The following is a 22,688-nucleotide window of genomic DNA, read 5'->3' on the forward strand; positions in this document are numbered from 1 at the left end:
CAGCAATTCCCCACCAGATCCCAGAGGCACACAAAATTTGCCTTTGGTTCCAAAATATTGTTTTATATACCGGTACTGCAGCGGAGACTGTTAAGTTGAACTTCCACCTAGAACTCTATGCTACACTAGTAAGCAACTTGAACAGTGACTGGGCCTTGAACTGCAAGTTTTCTGCGAATTTAGCTTCACACAAAGCCTTGACCGATACGTGGCTACTGTGGGTCTTCTCCGCGGGTGGAGCTTATGCGTCATACTCTAAGACCTTTCATGAGTTTACTAGAGAGAACCCTACTCTCATAGATTGCGACGTTTAACAATCAGACTCATATAGGTGCGTTCTTCAAAAGATGTTCTGCAGGACAACATCTCTGCTTCAATGAGTCTCTTAGAACACATTAAGATATACATCAACCTGCCATGCAGATTTAGTAGAGTATTGCATCTTCATGGAGTGGTATATTAGACAGTAAGGGTACTCTCCTTCCAGTTGAACAACAGCTTGTCTTCCACATCTAATTAACAGGATCTTCGATCACAAAGAATAGGTTACCACTGTGAACAACTCATATTGTGTGCCTCATACCCATCTCCCTCGATGCATTATCTATCACATTACGTGATAGACCCTTAGTAAAAGGATCTGCCAGATTTTTAGACGTTTGGATATAATCCAATGCAATAACTCCGGAGTTTCTCATTTTTTTGACAGACTTTAACCTTCTCTGAACGTGTCTTGGTGACTTCATGTTATCCTTTGAGCTGCTCACTTTCGTGATCACAGTTTGATTGTCGCGGTTCATAAGGATACCCGGTACAGGTTTCTCAACAACCGACAAGTCATTCAAGAGCCGACGAAGCCAATCTGCTTCGACCGTAGCTGTATCTAGTGCTATGAGTTCTGCTTCCATTGTTGACCTCGTTAAGATGGTCTGCTTGCAAGACTTCCAAGAAACAGCGCCACCTCCATGAGTGAATACATATCCGCTCGTGGCCTTTATCTCATCAGCATCAGAGATCCAGTTTGAGTCACTATACCCTTCAAGCATCTTTGGGTGCCCAGTGTAGTGAATTCCATAATTCGCAGTGCCTTTCAAATATCGGAAAATTCTCTCTAGAGCTTTCCAATGCACATCTCCTGGTTTTGAGACAAACCGGCTCAGTTTGCTAACAGCAAAAGAAATGTCAGGTCTTATAGCACTGGTTAAATACATAAGCGAGCCAATATTATGAGAATATTTCAATTGGTCTCTAGCAATTCTTCGATTCTTTTGAAGCAACACACTAGAATCATATGATGTTGGAGAGGGCTTGCAGTCACTATAGCCAAAGCGACTCAAGATCTTTTCCATATAGTGAGATTGAAGCAATGTAATCCCACCATCATCGTCTCTCAACAACTTCATGTTCAGAATGACATCATCCACTCCTAAATCCTTCATCTCAAAGCAACGAGATAGGAAATCCTTGACCTCCTTAATAACCTTCAGATTTGTTCTGAAAATCATAATGTCATCAACATACAAGCAAAGGATAACTCTCTCGCCCCCACCATGGCGAGAGTACACACATTTATCAGCTTCGTTTACAACAAAGCCTGGGGCTGTTAAAGTTCTTTCAAACTTCTCATGCCACTGCTTGGGTGCTTGCTTAAGTCCATACAAAGACTTCAGCAACTTGCACACTTTCTCTTCCTGACCATCTATTACAAACCCATCTGGTTGTTCCATATAAATTTCCTCTTCTAACTCTCCATTTAGGAAAGCAGTCTTAACATCCATTTGATGAACGAGAAGACCATGTGAGGCAGCAAGTGAAAGTAGTACTCGAATAGTGGTCAGTCGAGCCACAGGTGAGTAAGTATCAAAGAAGTCTTCACCTTCCTTTTGGGTATAACCCTTAGCCACGAGTCAAGCCTTATACTTTTCAATAGTACCATTAGGTCTAAGCTTGTTCTTGAATACCCATTTGCATCCTATAGGTTTGCACCCATAAGGACGATCAGTTATCTCCCAAGTTTCATTCGCCAAGATGGAATCCATCTCGCTACGAACCGCTTCCTTCCAGTAGTCAGCATCTTCAGATGCATAGGCCTTTGAAATAGAACTGGGAGTGTCATCTATGAGATACACAAGAAAATCATCACCAAAGGACTTTACGGTCCTCTGTCTCTTGCTCCTTGTAGGAACTTCATTGTTCTCCTCCACATGATTTTCAAAGTGTTCCATCGAAATGGAAGGTTCAGTAATTGTAACTGGTTCCTGATTCGATGAACTAGGCATCTCCTGATTAGATGAGGTAGCCATATTCTTCAAGGGAAAGATATCTTCAAAGAAAGTCGAATCATTCGACTCCATGATCATACCGACATGCATGTCAGGTACCTCAGATTTTACAACCAAGAACCTATAACCAATGCTATGAAAAGCATATCCCAGGAAAACACAATCCACAGTTTTTGGTCCCAGCTTCCGCTTCTTTGAAATTGGCACATTGACTTTCACCAAACAACCCCAAGTTCGTAGATAAGAGCTTTAACCTTTTCTTCTCCCATTCCTCGAACGGAGTTATTTCCCTGTTCTTTGTGGGAACTCGGTTTAGGACATGACATGCAGTCAATATCGCCTCCCCCCACCATGCCTTGGAGAGACCCTATGTGTCTAATAACATGGTGTTAACCAAATCAGTTAGAGTACGGTTCTTTCTTTTGGCCACCTCATTTTACTGAGGTGAATAGGGAGGCATCATCTCATGGATTATACCATGTTCCGCACAAAAGGAATCAAATTCATTTGAAAAATTCTCTCCACCATGATCGGACCTAAGCCTCTTGATCTTTCGATCAAGTTGGTTTTCCGCTTCAGCTTTATAGATCTTGAAATGGTTCAAAGCCTCATCCTTAGATTTCAGAAGATACACATGACAGTATCTAGTGGAGTCATCAATTAACGTCATAAAATACTTCTTTCCACCTTTTGTCAAAACACCATTAATTTCACATAGATCTGAATGTATGAGCTCTAGTGATGCAAGATTTCTCGTTTCTGCTGTCGTGTGAGACTTACGAGGTTGCTTATCTTGCACACAAACCTGACACTTAGATCTCTTGACAGTGGTGAAACTAGGGATTAAGTTCAACTTCGCTAGTCGGGACATGCAACCAAAGTTAACATGACAAAGACGTGAATGACACACATTTGATTCACTATTGTTGCAAACATGATTAACAACTTTATTGCAAACGTCTAAGAAGGATAAACGAATCAGGCCTCCTGACTCATAGCCTTTACCAACAAAGGTTCCATACTTGGATATTACAAATTTATTCGACTCAAAGACAAGCTTATAGCCATCTCTACACAGAAGAGATCCGCTAACAAGTTTTTTATTGACGGAGGGGACATAATGCACGCTCTTCAGCCGCACGATCTTCCCCGGAGTAAACTTCAGATCGACCGTGCCAACACCACGAATAGAAGCACTTGAACCATTGCCCATCAGCACGGTTGAAGTCCCTGCGGTCTGATAAGACGAAAACATGGAAATATCACCGCATACATGCACATTAGCACCCGTGTCAATCAACCAATCAGGAGAATGACATACTGAAAGAATAGTGGGAAATATACCATACCCGGCATCCTTCATGTCAGTGTCTCCAATGACAACATTAGTGGTCTTGCCGCCTTTCCCAGGATGACGCTTGTCATAGCGATTAGGGTAACTAGGAGCCCAATGATCAGGATCCCCACACACATGACAGACACCTTTCTTCTTATCATTCTTCTTCTTGAAGTTCGTGTGCTGCACAACCTTGTTCTTCCCATCAAACTTTGCTATACCATCAAACTTGCCATTGTTCTTGAACTTGTGGGGCTGGAAGTTCTTCTTCTGTACCAGATTGGCACTAGAACCTCCCTCAATACCTCGAGCACGGTTGTCCTTTGCTCTCGCCTTTTCTTCCACATCAAGAGTACCAATGAGATCCGGAATGGAAAACTCCTACCTCTCATATATGCTTCAGTAAGGTAGCAAAGTTCCTCCACGTGGGAGGAAGCTTAGTGATGATACCTCCGGCAATAAACTTGTCCGGTAGGATACAATTGAAGTGCTCAAGTTCTCTAGCAAATGACTGTATCTCATGACCTTGCTCAACCACGGAGCGCTCTTCAGTCATCCTGTAGTCATAGAATTGCTCCATGATGTACAGCTCAGTGCCAGCATCCGAGACCCCAAACTTGGCCTCGAGTGCATCCCACATTTCTTTTCCATTATAAATTGACACATAAGCATCAACTATGTTCTCACCAAGAACACTCAAGAGAGCAGCCTTAAACGAGGTATCCATTTTCCGAAAAGCTTGTGCCTGTTGAGCATCATGCTCTCCTTCAGGTTTGCCAAGAGTGGCGTCATAGCAACTCATGGTTTGAAATCATAAGACTACTCTCACGTGCCACCTCTTATAGTAGATACCCTCAAACGTAGGAGGTCTCATGGAAGCAGCAAAACCACTCGGGGTAAATTTCCTATAATAAAGTTTTTGGATTGTTGGAAATATGAGCAATTTACCAAATGATTTTATTAACAGAAATATTAGATAAAACATGACTAATATAACAGGGATAAAACTAGTCATGCGATCTAATAGAGAGAAGGTAAATAACATATGCATATATGAACTATATCCAAGCTTATCTAGAGCAGACAGTAGGGTAAGTTTCATATATGAAGTAGAACTTAACATATCTAGGACACCAGAACAAGGAACCGTGGCAGGACCTCGAACAGAAAGGAGAAGAACACATACGGGACAGCAGCAACATTAGTACTGGACTTGGGGTCGATGTCCTCGCTAGCCATGTCGTCGAGGAGGTTGTTGACATCGGGGAAGAGGTCATCGTCGGGGAAGTAGGCGTCGGAGTCCGGGGCATCCGTGACGAAGAAGTCAGTAGTCACGCTGAGCGCTCCCCAAAAACCTTATCACCCTTCTCCCGTACAGGACTCAAAGAGGTGCGGTTTCGGAGTCCTACTGTCCCGACCTGCGGTGCACGCTGCAAGCCGGGATGGGGAAGGACGTAGCAGCAGCACAGTGCTCAGGAACTTGGTGGCGAGAGGGAGATGGTCTTTCTGATGTGTCTCTCTGGAGAGGAGCGACATCTCTTATATAGGCACAGGAGAGAGAGGCGAATAGGCTGTGATGGGAGGTGAAGCAACAAAGGGAGACGAAGCGAACAGGCAACAGGTGAAGAGGTGCGCCGTTTGTATTCAATCTCCACTACAGAAAAAACGTTTCAGCTCCTGTGTGACCGTTCGTATACCCATCGTGCGTGGCAAAAATTTAGATATCGGCTCGGCTCATTCCCGCAACCCGTGGTGCATCGTGATGAGGCGAGGCGTGGCATGGCGAGGCGGGCGAAGGCGGAGGAGCGCACGTGGATGTCCCTCTTGTTCTCATTCTCATACATGTGGGGAAAGAACCTCCCTTATAAAGAGGTCCAACTCCCTCTAAACTAGCAATGTGGGACTAAACAGTAAACTTCAGTTCCACCTCTTGCCTTGCACGAATGGGCTGCGTGGGCCTCTAGGATTTATTAGGAATTTCTGAAACTGCTATTGGGCTGGCCCAAAATAGACAAAAATTGCAGCACCGATATGTCAAATATGCCCCTCAAACACCCGCGGGCACGTCTAGGGTAGTGCCCAGACATGTCTCAAATTTCACTTGTTTCATCCAGACATCTTATACTAGATTCTTAAATCCATACAAAAACATGTAAACGAAATAGCAACTCGTCGTTGGAGATGTTGACAATCTCCGTGTCCGGCTCCGACAGGATTGGCAGCATCTGCGGCTCTGGCTCCTCATACGCCTCCGGCTGCTCCGCTTCGGCCTCCTTCGCCTCTATCTCTGAGTCGGGTTTAGTGAAGAGCGCGTCGGACGCCGTGTGCTCCTGCCGGAGGAACGCCCGGTTGGCCTCCACATAGGCCTCATCCTGGATGGACTCAAGGATGGCCTGCCGCTATGCCATCTCGTTGGACTGGATGACGGCGAACTCCACCTCCGCCTACTCCATGTTGAAGACCGGCGGCTACTGCTCTGGCTGCTCCGCCTCCTCCACCTCCATCGAAGCCAGCTCCGGCGAGTCCGGAGGCAGCCTGGCAGCGATGCGGGCTGCGCATGCGGCTTGTCTCACTCGGATCTCCTGCTGGATCTCGGCAGTGCTCCGGCGTGAGCATTGTGTAGTAGGTGATCTTCCTCCAGACCATGGCGGACCACCGGAGCATGGGAAGAGCACCGGAGCAGGAGAGGGAGGAGGTGGATGGGCTCGGACTGGCGGCACGGAGAAGGAGGTGGATGGACTATGGTTGCGGGACTCCAGCCGGCTTAAATAGGCAGATTTGCTCTCGGGCGGCGAACCGGAGCGGCGCCACGTGGCGACGGAGGATGCGTCCATTGGACTGCAGGGTTTCCGAGCGAGTCCGCGTGGGATCCCTCTGTCAGTCCTACATGGCAAGCGCGTGTGGGCGCCCCCATATTCGCCCCATATTTGGGTTGGATATGAGGGGTGTTGGTCAGCCCGGGCGTTTGAGGGGGCCGTTTGGGTCAGAAAACGTGACCGGTCAGTGACCGGACGGTCCGCCCGGACATGTGAGGCGGGTTTGGAGCGCCCAATTGTAGATGCTCTTATCTGCTATCCCTGAAAACCCTAGTTTTCCTTCTTTTTTGCGGAAAACTTGCAAGCTTTCATTGCATATCACAAGAAGTTTGACACCTCACAGTCACAGTAACAAAGATTTTATATATACATATAAAAGACAGCTTTACTCTCCAATTTTCATTGCCAGAAACCACAATGTCTTACAAGGGAACCAAAATTAAAAAACAAAAGAAAAGCAAAAGGCCACTGACAAACAATGCATCAGAATTTCCCTATCTAAGGGGATCAAGGAAAGGAGCCATCAATCTCCTTGTATATCTGAAGAAAAGCTCTAATGCGGTTAGGGTCTCTAGCTGGTTTGACACAGCTACCCACGTTGTCATAGAAGAACTCCAAGTTCATGCCTCTCTCATCTTCGAGAATCATATTGTGAAGGATAACACAACATGTCATGATGTTTTTAAACATCCGCTTGTCCCAAAAATGAGCAGGACCACGAACAATGGCAAACCTAGATTGCAAAACCCCGAATGCTCTTTCAATGTCTTTTCGGGCTGCCTCTTGCACCCTTGCGAATTCACATTGTTTTCTAGTATTGGGTTGTTTGATGCTCTTGACAAATGTGCACCACGAAGAGTATATACCATCTTCAATATAGTACCCTTCTGTGTATTCATGCCCATTGATAGTGTACTTGGAAGCAGGAGCATCACCACTAACAAGCCTAGCAAACAAATGAGACCATTGCAACACATTGATATCATTGAGAGTTTCCGGCATACAAAAAAACAATGCCAAATCCATAAATCCTCGGATGCTACGGCCTCTAGCACAATTATTGCATCACGAGACTTGCCACAATACATTCCCTGCCATGCCTTCAGGCAATTTTTCCAAGTCCAATACATACAATCGATGCTACCTAGCATGCCAGGCCAACCTCTCCTCTCATTAGATGCCATAAATTTTTTTGTGTCATCCTCGTTGGGTGCCTGAAGATATTCAGGACCTAAGACACGGATGATCACTTTGGCAAACCTACGCACTGACTCAATTATGGTATCTTCACCAATGCGAAGGTACTCATCGGCATAGTCAGCCGGAACGCCATATGCAATCACCCGCATAGCTGCTGAGATTTTTTGATATGCACTAAATCCCTTCAAGCCCGCGGCATGTCTTCTTTGAGTAAAATACCGACAATTTGCTTCGCAAGCTTGAACAATTTTCACAAAGAGGGATCGGCGCATTCGGTACCTTCTTTGGAAGAGGTGCGATGGATATGTCAGATTCTTCGCGGAGTAGTCTTGCATCAACATCTTGTTCCCGAGATGGCAATTCCGAGGAATGCAAAGACGCCTGACGGTCGATCCTCACCGCCTCTTTCGATTCTCATCTTTGTGCTCCTTCACGGCAAGATCCATCACCAACGTCTGCTGCCGATAGTGTGCAAGCAGCGCCTCAACATTTGAGTCGTATGAATCGGATGAATCGTCGAGCAAAAACTTCTCGCACGGTCTCAATTCCATCTACATGAACAAAAATCGCACGTTGTGTCAACCAACTATGCATACCACTCAGCACAAAGCACAGCAAACACTAACAGGCGGTGATGGGGTTGTGTACCTAGGGTAGGATCATGGACCTGATCCAAGTAACTTACCCTAGGACATCCTTAGAAGAGGTCGCCTTCCAGTCGACCAACGAGGATTCACTCGACTGGCCTGAAGGACTCGACCACGAAGACTCACTCGACCACCAGGAGGTCAAGAGGCACTCTGCACTGCAACGGCCTGTAATCAAGTAGACTTTATGATAGTAAAGGCACTTTATGTGGGGCGTTACCAGTAATGCCCCAGACTTAACTCACCTTAAACCCTCTCCTACGTGGGCTGGCTGGGGTCCTGGCGCACTCTATATAAGCCACCCCCTCCACAGGCAGAGGGGTTCGGCACCTTGTAATTCATACATTCATAATCCACTCGACCGCCTCCGGGCTCCGAGACGTAGGGCTGTTACTTCTTCCGAGAAGGGCCTGAACTCGTACATCCTTTGTGCTTACAACCTCTCCATAGCTAGGACCTTGCCTCTCCATACCTACCCCCCACTCTACTGTCAGGCTTAGAACCACGACAGTTGGCGCCCACCGTGGGGCAGGTGTTTTAGCGATTTTGTGGAGAAGTTGCGATTCTTCCGAGTACTCTCATCATGGTGTCTGCTGGAGTTTTGGTCAAGGGTCAAGAGATCCGTCTCGGCACTCTCACCTTCATCGCCGACGACTCCGCATGGCTCCAGGAGGCTCCACTCGACGTAGACGCGCTCCCCGTCCGCGGTGCGACGCATTTTCGCGCATGTGTCCGCGGCGTTCTGCTGCGGCAACCGTCGACCCAGTATCGGTCGGCTCCTCCATCGTCCACCCTCCCGGTCTCCCGCCAGCGCAAGCGCTCAGGCCGGTCGAGGCTTCAGCGATGGGTGATTCACGCGGTGGCTCGCCAATCGGCCACTACACAAGTTGCGGCAATCGAGCCCAACGAATCTCTCTACGGCTTGTTCGATCAGTCGACTGGCTCCGGAGAGACTGCATCCGAGTGCGGAAGCAGTGATCCAGCGGCGGAAATCTTGATGGTCGACGGGCCCCACAACCCTCCTGGCTTCGCCCGTGGCGGTGGAGCAGGTGACGGCGGCGACCCTGCACGAGACTACGAAGAGTACCAGCCCGAGCCACTCGACTCTCTGCAAAGAGAAGAGCTTCGCCGCAGGAACGAGGATCCCCTGCGTATTCCCATCGCAGGAGAAACCCCCGAGGCTCGTGCCTTGGAAGAGGCGCGTCTGGCCAATTTGGCCGAGCGCACTCGACTGGAGAACCTTCAGCGAGCACTCGACGAGCGCGCGCGGCAACGAGTTCCCGACACCAGTCGACGTCAACTCTTCCCGCCGACTCAGGTATATCGAACCCCAATTCAGAATTTAGCAGCTGCGACCCGTATAGCAGAGTCCATTCAGCCTTCGCAGTCGGAAGCTGACAGAGGTTTGCTGCAGATCAGGGATCTGCTCCGGGCAGCAGGAGATCAGAATTCAGCCGTGTCTCAGTCGCGCAACAGAATTCACAGTCGATCTGTCACTGTGAATACGGTTCAGTCGGCTCACAGCCCCAGATCGCCTCCGCGGCGCGAAGGGCGTGAGAATCGGCGAGATCAATATGGCGACAGACTCGACCGAGATGATAGGCGTCGAGTGCCCTATTCCCCTCCGAGGGGTGGGTCTTACGCTCCTCGGCAGCCAGATGATAGGCGTCAGTACAGTACAGGGCGTAGGGTTCCAGTTGACCCCAGAGAGCCAGGCTTCGACGCACGATCCATTATCGTGCAAGGTTGGTTGACCGGAACAGAGCCCATCGAGGCGCACTCGACAGAGATGTACCCACGAGCAGTCGAGTACATGTTTCTGGTCCTGAATGTTTCAGCAGAGCTATCAGAGCCGCAGTTATCCCCCCCAATTTCAGGTTGGCAACAGGAGTCAGCAAGTTCACTGGTGAGTCTAAGCCTGAAACTTGGCTTGAAGACTACCGAGTGGCAGTTCAGATCGGTGTGGGAACGACGAGATGGCCATGAAGCATTTGCCCCTCATGTTGGAAGGTTCTGCCAGGGCATGGTTGACTCAATTACCTCCTAGCAGCATTTACACTTGGGAAGATCTGTCCCGAGTGTTCGTCAGAACGTTTGAAGGGACTTGCAAGCGACCAGCGGGATTGACAGAGTTGCAAGTCTGCGTGCAGAAAACTAATGAGACTCTCAGAGAGTATATTCAGAGGTGGATCACTTTGCACCACACTGTGGAAAATGTCTCTGATCATCAGGCAGTATGCGCCTTCAAAGACGGCGTCAAGAACAGAGAACTGAGTTTGAAATTTGGTCGAACCGGTGACATGACCTTGAGTCGGATGATGGAGATTGCTACCAAGTACGCCAACGGCGAAGAAGAAGACCGACTCCGAAGCGGCAAGCACAAGCCGAGTCAGTCGGAAAAAGGAAACACCAGTCGGAAACAGAAGCGGAAGGCTGAACCAGCAGCTCCTGGAGAGGCTCTGGCCGTGACTCAAGGAAAGTTTAAGGGGAAACCAAAAGGATCCTGGAACCCCAAGAAGGTAAAGGATAAAGAAGGGAACGACGTGATGGATATGCCGTGTCACATTCACACGAAGAAAGATGAAGAGGGGAATATCATTTACCCAAAGCACACCACTCGCCAATGTCGACTCCTGATCCAGCAGTTTCAGGGAAAACAGTCTAAGGACAAGGAGAAGGAGTCGGACAAGGCCGAAGACAAAGAGGACAGTGAGGGAGGATATCCGCATATCAACTCCACTCTGATGATCTTTGCAGATGTGGAAAGCAGAAGTCGACTGAAAGTGATTAACCGAGAGGTGAACATGGTTGCCCCAGCAAAGGCAAATTATCTGAAGTTGTCTCAAACACCCATCACATTCGACCAATCTGATCACCCGACTCATATTGCCACCCCCGGGAGGCAAGCTTTGGTGGTCGATCCAGTTGTCGAAGGCACTCGACTGACAAAGGTGCTGATGGATGGTGGAAGTGGGCTGAACTTATTGTATGCAGACACATTGAAAGGTATGGGCATTCCGATGTCTCGACTGAGCACTAGTAACATGAGCTTCCATGGAGTTATACCAGGGAAGAAGGCCGAGTCACTCGGCCAGATAGCTTTGGACGTAGTGTTTGGTGATTCGAAGCATTTTCGCAAAGAAAAGTTGACGTTTGAGGTCGTGGATTTTCAAAGTGCATATCATGCCATTTTGGGGAGACCAGCCTATGCACGGTTCATGGCTCGACCATGTTACGTGTACCTCAAATTGAAGATGCCCGGTCCCAAAGGTGTGATCACTGTCACCGGTGATAGGAAAAAGGCAGAGGAGTGCTTTCAGAAGGGCTCCAAGATTGCCGATTCCCAAGTGACAGCGGTCGAGTTCGAAGAATACAAGCAAAACGCAGATCCGAGTGACTTGCTGCGATCCAAGAAGCCCGCCACAGAGTCTGCATTCCAGTCGTCCGGTGAGACGAAGCCTGTTCACATTCACCCGACCGACCCCGAAGCAGCTCCGACCCGCATCTCCACAACACTCGACCCAAAATAGGAAGAAGCGCTCATCTAGTTCCTCCGTGAGAACTGGGACATTTTTGCATGGAAGCCCGCTGACATGCCAGGTGTTCCCAGGGGACTGGCTGAGCATCGCCTAAGAGTCGACTCGTCTGCAAAACCAGTCAAAGAGCATCTTCGGCGGTCCGCCGTCCAGAAGAGAAAGGCCATCGGTGAAGAAGTGGCTCGACTGTTGGCGGCAGGATTTATCCGAGAGATATACCACTCCGAGTGGCTCGCTAATGTCGTCATGGTTCCTAAGAAGGACAAGTCGCTCCGAATGTGCATTGATTTCAAGCACATCAACCGGGCCTGCCCGAAAGATCACTTTCCTCTCCCTCGCATAGATCAAATTGTTGACTCGACCGCGGGATGCGAGAGGTTGTCTTTTTTAGATGCTTACTCCGGGTGCCACCAGATCCGTCTGTAAGGGCCCGATGAGGTAAAAACAGCTTTCATCACTCCATTCGGGTGCTTCTGCTATATCACCATGCCATTCGGCCTCAAGAATGCCGGAGCCACATTTATGCGAATGATTCAGAAGTGTCTACTCACCCAAATCAGTCGGAATGTGGAAGCTTATATGGATGATATTGTTGTCAAGTCACAAAAAGGTTCCGACCTGCTCGCTGACCTCGCCGAAACATTTGCCAACCTCAGAAGGTATGATATCAAGCTCAATCCATCAAAGTGCACATTTGGAGTTCCTGGTGGCAAGTTACTCGGTTTTCTCGTTTCCGAACGGGGAATCGACGCTAACCCAGAGAAGATTGGCACTATTCTCCGAATGAAACGCCCTGTGCGAGTGCACGATGTCCAGAAGCTTACTGGATGCTTGGCCGCATTAAGTCGATTCATCTCACGACTCGGTGAAAAGGCACTGCCTCTTTACCGACTGATGAAGAAGGCTGACAAGTTCGAGTGGACTCCAGAAGCTGATGCAGCGTTTGCCGAGCTAAAAGCTCTGCTCTCCACCCAGCCGGTGCTTGCTGCTCCAATCAGCAAAGAGCCTCTGTTGCTCTACATCGCAGCCACAGGACAAGTCATCAGTACTGTGCTAACGGTCGAGCGGGAAGAAGAAGGAAAAGCTCTCAAAGTTCAGCGCCCAGTGTATTATTTGTCCGAAGTCTTGACTCCATCCAAGCAGAGATATCCTCATTATCAGAAGCTTGTGTATGGAATATACATGACCACAAAGAAGGTTGCTCATTATTTCTCTGACCATTCCATCATAGTCGTCAGCGACGCTCCACTATCAGAGATTTTGCACAACAGAGATGCAACTGGTCGAGTGGCCAAATGGGCGATTGAACTTCTTCCCCTTGATATCAAGTTTGAGGCAAAGAAAGCCATTAAGTCCCAGGCGATAGCCGATTTCCTCGCCGAGTGGATTGAATAACAGCAGCCGACTGAAGTTCACTCGGAGCATTGGACCATGTTTTTCGATGGCTCTAAGATGTTGAATGGTTCCGGTGCTGGGGTTGTCCTGGTTTCCCCCAGAGGAGATAAGCTCAGATATGTGCTCCAGATTCACTTTGATTCCTCCAACAATGAGGCAGAATATGAGGCCCTCCTATATGGGTTGCGCATGGCCATTTCACTCGGCGTCCGTCGCCTAATGGTCTATGGCGACTCGGATTTAGTGGTCAATCAGGTGATGAAAGAGTGGGACGTGAGAAGCCCAGCCATGACTGGATACTGCAGTGCAGTGAGGAAGCTGGAGAAGAAGTTCGAGGGGTTGGAGCTCCATCATATACCCCGACTGAAAAATCAAGCAGCTGATGATCTAGCAAAGATAGGTTCCAAGAGAGAAGCCATTCCGAGTGGTGTGTTCTTGGAGCATATACGCACTCCGTCAGTCAAAGAGGATCCTTTCACCGAAGAAACTCCGCAGCCCAAGAGCGCCACAGATCCGACTGAAGTTGAAGTCCCAGCGGTGGTCGACTTGATCATGGAGGTTTTGGTGGTCATTCCCGACTGGACGATTCCGTATGTCGCATATATCTTGAGGAAAGAGCTTCCGGAGGATGAAGAAGAGGCTCGACAGATCGTCCGTCGATCTAAGGCCTTTACCGTAATCAAAGGACAATTATACAGAGAAAGCGCGACTGGAGTCGGTCAGAAGTGCATAACACCAGAAGAAGGTCGACTCATCCTCAATGATATTCACTCGGGGACCTGTGGTCATCATGCGTCCTCTCGGACCATCGTGGCCAAAGCATACCGAGCCGGATTTTACTGGCCCAAGGCGAATGAGATGGCAAAAGAGATAGTAGATAAGTGCGAGGGATGTCAGTTCTACTCGAATATGTCGCACAAGCCTGCGTCAGCTTTGAAGACCATCCCACTCGTCTGGCCTTTTGCAGTTTGGGGGCTGGATATGATCAAGCACTCGCCTAAGTTATAAAAATCCTACCGAGTGAAGAGCACCCCTCTCACTCGGGGGGCTTAGCTGCAGTCCAAGCACTCGCCTAAGTTGTGAAAATCCTACCGAGTGAAGAGCGATCCTCTCACTCGGAGGCTTAGCTGCAGCCTCGTGCTCGCCTAAGTTATAAAAATCCTACCGAGTGAAGAGCAACCCTCTCACTCGGGGGCTTAGCTGCAGTCCAAGCACTCGCCTAAGTTACAAAAATCCTACCGAGTGAAGAGCAATCCTCTCACTCGGAGGCTTAGCTGCAGCCTCGTGCTCGCCTAAGTTATCAAAATCCTACCGAGTGGTAAGCCAGCCTTCCACTCGGAGGCTTAGCTGCAGCCTCGTGCTCGCCTAAGTTATAAAAATCCTACCGAGTGAAGAGCAACCCTCTCACTCGGGGGCTTAGCTGCAGTCCAAGCACTCGCCTAAGTTATAAAAATCCTACTGAGTGAAGAGCAACCCTCTCACTCGGAGGCTTAGCTGCAGCCATGTGCTCGCCTAAGTTATAAAAATCCTACCGAGTGAAGAGCAACCCTCTCACTCGGAGGCTTAGCTGCAGCCCTGTGCTCGCCTAAGGTATAAAAACCCTGCCGAGTGGAGAGCAACCCTCTCACTCGGGGGGCTTAGCTGCAGCCCAGTGCTCGCCTAAGTGGACTAAAGAATAAGTCGATTGCAGTACAGGCACCTTGCTTTGAACCTGCAAAAGACATTCCGAGCCGAAGGCAATCATGTTCAAGCGCCGAATTCAAGTTTGAATCGATATATAAAGGAACCGAAAGTGCTCAGGTGTCAAGCCCGTTAAGGTTTGTCGGTTACAATTCCACTCGGCATACCGAGGCAAATTTAAAGCGTCGAGCCAGAAGAAGTGTTTTACCCCTCCTGTGGAGGGATGGAAGGTGCAACAAATTCATCAAGGTCAATCCCGTCGGCGATCCGAGTGGCAGCTGCAAGGAAAGTTTCCATAAAGGATCTGAAGTCGTGCTTCTTGGTATTGGCCACCCGAAGGGCCGCCAGCTTCTCCTCTCGTGCATCTTTGCAGTGGACTCGGGCCAGACACAGAGCGACATCTGCACCACACCGAGCCGAGGACTTCTTCCACTCCTGCACTCGACCAGGGATCGTGTTCAAGCGGGCCATCAGCGACTCAAGGTCATTCTGAAGTGTCTCCTCAGGCCAGAGCGTCGAGTCGATGCGAGATGTGGCGGCCTTCAGCCTTGCAAGATAGTCCACGACAGCTGCAACACGAGACTCCAGTTGGAAAACATCCATGGCAACTTCGTCGTTCACCGGAGAATTGACGGGGTCAAGGTTTGGCTCCAGTCGGCTGGTTTCTTCTTCAAAGTTTTGACAAAATTCTGCAAGGGTGATCACTAAGTCAAGGAGATAGTCGAATGGAAAAAGCCACAATTGGAAATATTTGCCAAACATGGAGGTCTACCTTCAAGCATAAGGAACAACTTCTTGGCAAGGCCACTCAGGAAGGCCTCCAGTTCAGTTTTCTTCTCAGTCAATTTGCTGACTTGGTCGGTCAGGGCAGCTTTGTCAGTTTTCAGTCGACTGACCTCCTTGTTGGCAATCCCAAGAGCAGCTTTCAGATTGGTATTGTCTTGTTCGAGCTTGGTGACTGAAGCTAACTTCTCGTCAGCAAGCTTGATCTTCTCAGCTAGCTCAAGGTCTTTCTTCTGCTGGGCCTCCCTTACCTTACCTGCAAGTTACAGCAAGATCAGATGCTGAAACAAGCAAGAGGAAAAGCAGTCGTCAGGGTCTCACCAAACATACCTTCGGTCTCCTCCTTTGCCTTTGTCAGCTTCTCCTGAACCAGCTTCAAGCTCAGCTCGACTTGAGTATGTTTTTGTTCCAGCTCTGAGTAGCGAGCCACAAGATCACAGGAGTTCTGTGAAGAACCAATCGACTAAATGTCAAATATAATTCACTTCCGAGTGAAAAAGGGATAAACACACGTTTCTAAGACTACAGCCAAATACAAGCATTCGACCGTAGTCTCGGGGACTACACCCAGTGGGTGCACTCAGCGTGCCCCCACTAATCCTGTTGAAGACAAAGTCGACCAGTCGACCTCGAAAAAAAAAGAGAGAGATGCATTCTCTAAGACTGTGATCAACTGCAAGCAGTCGACCACAGTCTCGGGGACTACACCCAGTGGGTGCACTCAGCGTGCCCCCACCGGTTTGTGAAATCCAGTCGACATAGTCGACTGAAAGAAAAATTGACGTCATAAAGCCTAAAGCCGACTGCCAGCAGTCGACCTTAGCCTTGGGGACTACACCCAGTGGGTGCACTCAGCGTGCCCCCACCGGTTTGTGAAGTCCAGTCGACCAGTCGACTGACAGAAAGATTGACATCATAAAGCCTAAGGCCGACTGCCAGCAGTCGACCTTAGCCTTGGGGACTACACCCAGCGGGTGCACTCAGCGTGCCCCCGCTAACACGGAGTTTATTCGACACACCCAGCGGGTGACTAATATAAATTCCGGAAAAGAAAAGTTTTTGGTAGCATATCCAACAGAACAAACAGCGGTCGACTGACCTGGACATTGCTTTGGAGGGCAGAACTGGCGTCATAAGCTGCCTGGCTCGCGTCCCGGATGGTCTTCAGCTGCTCCATCATGAGTCCCGCCTGGCGTATTGCCTCCTTCGCTGCGCCAGCTTGGTCCTCTGGGACGTGGTGCGTCGTAAAAAGGGAGGGCTGCTGAGCACTCGTCAGTGGATTGGCGAAGGACACCGTGTGTCGAGTGGTGTTCCCTTCCTCCACAGTCAGAATCTCAGGCGCCGTCACATCCTGAGGTACCTTACTGGCGGACGCTTTCCGACTCCTCCTGTGTGTCAGTGGTTCTTCATCCTCGTCGTCGTCAGGGAGATTGATAACGGTGTTGGGTGGAGCTGCGGAGAAGGATCAGGATCAGAGATCGCGAGTCAGTCGACTAAGAACGATGTTAAGAATACAGTACCTGGGTTCGAAGTTGCTGCATCCTCCATCTCGTGGTCATCGGCCCGGGCCGAGGTTTCAGAAGTAGCAGCACTGCAACTCCAAAGGATCAGTCGACTAACTTCAGCGTCGACCAGAGATAAAGTTCGCACAGAATAAGAAAATATGAGTAGCACAATTACCCTGATATGGTGGGGATGGACACCTTCATCTTCGGCAGGAGCTTGGTCGGCTTTGGCGGAGCCCCCCTAGGCTGCTTCGGCGACCTTTCAGTCGGCGCTGGAGAAGTGGTCCTAGGGCGCTTGGTCGACTGCGTTGCAACCCCCTTGCCACGTTCAGTCGAAGGGTCGTGGACGAGCTTCGACCGCCTTTCCGAGCGCGGTGGCACGACCTCCTCCTCTTCCTCCTCGTCTTCGGCGTCATCATCATCGCCGTCGTCATCATCATCGTCGTCGTCGTCCCCTGCAACGTCCGAGTCCCATTCCTCCTCGTCCTGGCTCTCGCCCCCACTCGCCTCACCCTCCTCAGTCGGAGTTTGTGCCCCATTGGGCATCGAGTACAGCTCGGTGAGGGCCTAGCAGATATTAAGACAATGATCAGTCGACCAGTCGGCAGAGTAAACAGAGATGAATGCGACAAGAATGCAGTGGAGAGCAGGGCAAGTGTACCTTATTTGGATCACTGTTGTGGTCGAGTGGAGGAATCCTTCTGGCTCCGCGTGGGTTGTCCTTGTTTCCGGTGACGGCTACCATCCATCTTTCCAGAGTGACATCGTCGACTGCTTCTGGATGGACTCTAGTCTCGTCTTCGGTCCCACAGTACAACCACATGCAGTGGCTCCGGAACTGGAGAGGCTGGATGCGACGCCTGAGGAAAACCTCCAGGAGGTCCATGCCCGTCACTCCCTCCCGAACCAACTGCACCACGCGCTCCATCAACATCTTCACGTCAGCTTTCTCCTCCGGAATCAGCTTCAGAGGAGAAGGCTTGTTCACTCGGTCCATGGTAAACGGAGGGAGTCCACTCGACTGCCCTGGCGTCGACTGGACCTGGCAGTAGAACCAAGTCGACTGCCAGCCTCTGACGGACTCGGGAAAGGTCATGGGCGGGAAAGTGCTCTTATTCCTCACCTGAATCCCCAGGCCCCCACACATTTGGACGACTCGGGTTCTCTCATCACCTGGGCTCGCCTTCTTCACGGTCTGAGAGCGACACGTGAAGATATGTTTGAACAAACCCCAGTGCGGTCGACAGCCCAAGAAACCCTCACACATGGACACGAATGCAGCAAGATAGGCAATGGAGTTTGGGGTAAAGTGGTGAAGCTGCGCTCCAAAGAAATTCAAGAAGCCACGGAAGAAAATACTTGGCGGCAAGGAAAACCCACGATCAACATGAGTGGCCAAAAGCACACACTCACCCTCTTCTGGCTGTGGCTGCCACTCCTTCCCCGGCAACCTCGCAGCTCCGTGAGGGATCAAGCCCTCGTTGGCCATGTCGAGGAGGTCCTTCTCCGTGATGGTCGACTGGATCCAGTCTCCTTGGACCCAGCCTTTCGGCAGGCGGGATCTGGACGAGGACCCTCCATGGCTGGTGGATCTCCCCTTCGCCTTCTCCGATGCCGACGCCTTCGTTGCACGCTCCAGCGCTGCCGTCTTCTCCTTGGCCATGGTCGCCGGTGAGATGCGCGAAGGGAAGTGGTGCGGGGGCGAGAGCGAGCACGCTGAGCAGGGAGGAAGGAGCAGAGAGAGAGAGGGAGAATGCTGAGGCGCAGCACAGAAATCCTCGCCGGGCGCATTTATAAGGTCCCTTCCGAGTGGCTGACATGTGGGCCCGGTCTATCTAATCATATCTGGGAGCAGTTATGGAGACTGGATACGTGGCGAAAAAGGCGGCGCGGAGATCAAGGCGTCTATGCCCCGTCCCATCCGAACGCCGCGGTCTGCCCCGCTTCGCGCGCGCCCCCAAATTTCGCATCCCGCGGAATCCGCGAGCAACAAATCAGTCTGTCAGACGCGGTGTTTCCGGCGATCCGTCGCTCGGAGATCGTCGAAGCCCGAAAGATCACTCGACGCAAAAATAGAATGGATCGAGTCGACTGAAGGCAAATTGCTCCCTGTCAACGAAGAGATTCTTTGGTCCAGAACAGCGCACAACTAGAGCGCAAAGGTTAATCGGAAACGACATCAACTCCTTCTTCACTCGAAGCCTCGATCCATTCGGGGGCTAATGATGGGGTTGTGTACCTAGGGTAGGATCATGGACCTGATCCAAGTAACTTACCCTAGGACATCCTTAGAAGAGGTCGCCTTCCAGTCGACCAACGAGGATTCACTCGACTGGCCTGAAGGACTCGACCACGAAGACTCACTCGACCACCAGGAGGTCAAGAGGCACTCTGCACTGCAACGGCCTGTAATCAAGTAGACTTTATGATAGTAAAGGCACTTTATGTGGGGCGTTACCAGTAACGCCCCAGACTTAACTCACCTTAAACCCTCTCCTACGTGGGCTGGCTGGGGTCCTGGCGCACTCTATATAAGCCACCCCCCTCCACAGGCAGAGGGGTTCGGCACCTTGTAATTCATACATTCATAATCCACTCGACCGCCTCCGGGCTCCGAGACGTAGGGCTGTTACTTCTTCCGAGAAGGGCCTGAACTCGTACATCCTTTGTGCTTACAACCTCTCCATAGCTAGGACCTTGCCTCTCCATACCTACCCCCCACTCTACTGTCAGGCTTAGAACCACGACAGGCGGCTCGTGGGGCGGGCGATCGCGGGCGGCAACTAGGGGCGGCTCGAGGGTGGTCGGTCCCAGGCGGTGACAGCGACTGTCGGTGTCAAAACCGGCGGATCTTGGGTAGGGGGTCCCGAACTGTGCGTCTAGGCGGATGGTAACAGGAGACAAGGGACACGACGTTCTTACCTAGGTTCGGGCCCTCTCGATGGAGGTAAAACCCTACTCCTGCTTGATTAATATTGATGATATGGGTAATACAAGAGTTGATCTACCACGAGATCAGAGAGGCTAAACCCTAGAAGCTAGCCTATGGTATGATTGTTGTTCCTCCTATGGACTAAAACTCTCCTGTTTATATAGACACCGGAGAGGGATAGGGTTACACAGAGTCGGTTACAATGGGAGGAGATCTACATATCGTATCTCCAAGCTTGCCTTCCACACCAAGGACAGTCCTATCCGGACACGGGACGAAGTCTTCAATCTTGTATCTTCATAGTCCGGGAGTCCGGCCAAAGGTCACAGTCCGGCCATCCAGACACCCCCTAATCCAGGACTCCCTCAGTAGCCCCTGAACCAGGCTTCAACGATGACGAGTCCAGCACGCAAATTGCCTTCGGCATTGCAAGGCGGGTTCCTCCTCCGAATACTTCATAGAAGATGTTTGAACACAAGGATAGTGTCCGGCTCTGCAAAATAAGTTCCACATACCACCATAGAGAGAATAATATTTACACAAATCTAATCTGCTGACGTATTCCGTAGTGTGACATCACGCCACGGCCAAGCCTTTATTCGAATCGTTTTACTATTCCACCTCAGCGCATTTAGCGAGGCGGTTTCCTTGGCACGTCTTTTCAAAGCAGAGATCGTGTCCCCTTATTCCGGTATTCTCATCAATACGGGCGTGGGTAACCCAACCGTGCCATTGGTATGACTTCTTAATTGAAAGTGAGTCCCACACGGTCACGGGGAGGGCTCTTGGTATTCAACCTCTTTATAAAGAGACCAAGGCTCGACTCCTTTCTTCCAATCCAATCCAATCCGCCTCTCGCCTCGAGTTCCAACACCCAAAGCTCCAGATTCAGGCGCTTTGGACCTTCGATGATGTCCGGCTCCGACCTCCAAGGCCGGTGGATGCCTTCCTCCATTACGGAAGAAGACATGCGAAAGCTGAGAGATGCCAGGTATCTAAGCGGCAAAATCTCGCATAGGATGCCTGCTCAAGGGCAGGCTATTCCCACTCCCCAGCCCGGTGAGAGCATGGTGTTCACATCTCACTTCCTTCGGGGGCTAGGCTTCCCGATCGATCCCTTCGTGAGGGGGCTCATGTTTTATTACGGGCTGGAATTTCACGACTTAGCTCCGGAGTCCATCCTCCAAATCTCATCGTTTATTGTCGTGTGTGAGGCCTTCCTACACGTTACTCCTCACTTCGGGCTGTGGCTTAAAACCTTCAAGGTAGAACCGAAGATGATCGAGGGGCAGCACGCTGAGTGCGGAGGTGCAACTATAAGCAAGATTGCCGATGCCCCATGGATCGAGGGCTCTTTTCAAGAGGAGTTCGGATTATGGCAACGGGAGTGGTTCTACATCACAGCCCTCAGGGGCACCACATGGGTGATGCCGCCTGCTTTTCGCTCGGGTCCCCCACCACGGCTAGCGTCATGGCTCAATAAAGGACTTAACTGGGGGCCGTCCAAGGACGTGCCCTTGCTGCAGGGCCGTATTCGAGATCTCCGAGAGAGAGACATCAATTTGGCCGTAGCGGCGTAGGTTATGCTGATTCGCCGCATACTGCCCTGCAAACGTCGCCCCCTCTGCCTGTGGGAATTTAATCTGGAAGGGCCATGAGCTCTCCAACACTTTATGGGCATGAAGCCTGTGGAGATGTACAAATTGTACTTTGGATCACAAGCAAGGTGTCCGGACTTGTCCGAGGACGCGGGCCTGAGCTGCAACCGCCCGGATACTCAAGTAAGTAGCCCCATACCCGGACATGTGTGAAACTCCAAAAAAATTTGTGGTTTTTTTTTCAGCAAGAGTCTTGCTTGGTTTAAAGAAGGTCTTTTAAACCCTTCTTGAAAACCTCTCTTGAGTTTTCACTCTCAAAAATCTTTTCTTGGTTTTAGTTTCTTCTAAAAAGAAAATCTTTTTGGTTTTGGGCTTTTATTTGGTTTTGATCCTTTCTTGATTTTACCATGCCTCCTATGGTAAAATTTTCCCAAAACCCCTCCTTCCACTTTAAGACAACCCAAACATTATGTCCCATCTAATAAAATCCATTTTTGGATTTTATTCCATTCATTTCTTTCCCCAAAATAATTCTGTCCTTTATTTTGAGCTTAGGTAGTTTGCAAAGCAAGTACCTAAATGCCTTTGATCTTTGACCTCAATTCAACTCCTCTGGATAGTCCTTAGCACCCACAACCTAGAACCATCATGATCCACTCTTCTTCTTTTCAAATATTTCAAAATTCACCCCCTGCAAGTTTGGACCAGATTTGTCAAATTTGGTGAAATTCATATCTCCACTTCTCCAAAAATTCCACCAAAATTCAGGCAACCCCTAGCTGCAATGAGAGACCACTCCACCAAAAACCAGCTCAAGGAAAAATCCCCACATGCCAAAATCATTCTGTCGAACACCTGGCATGCACTGTTACTGTACATCTTCAGTAATATTCAGAATTCAGTGTCGTTTCTTCGTCAGAGATTCAGTCACATGTCGACAGTGCACTTGGCATGTTGCTCACAGCCCCTCCTTCTTGT

Source organism: Triticum aestivum, chromosome 7B (genome assembly GCF_018294505.1).
Source record: "Triticum aestivum cultivar Chinese Spring chromosome 7B, IWGSC CS RefSeq v2.1, whole genome shotgun sequence".
NCBI classification, from domain to species: domain Eukaryota; kingdom Viridiplantae; phylum Streptophyta; class Magnoliopsida; order Poales; family Poaceae; genus Triticum; species Triticum aestivum.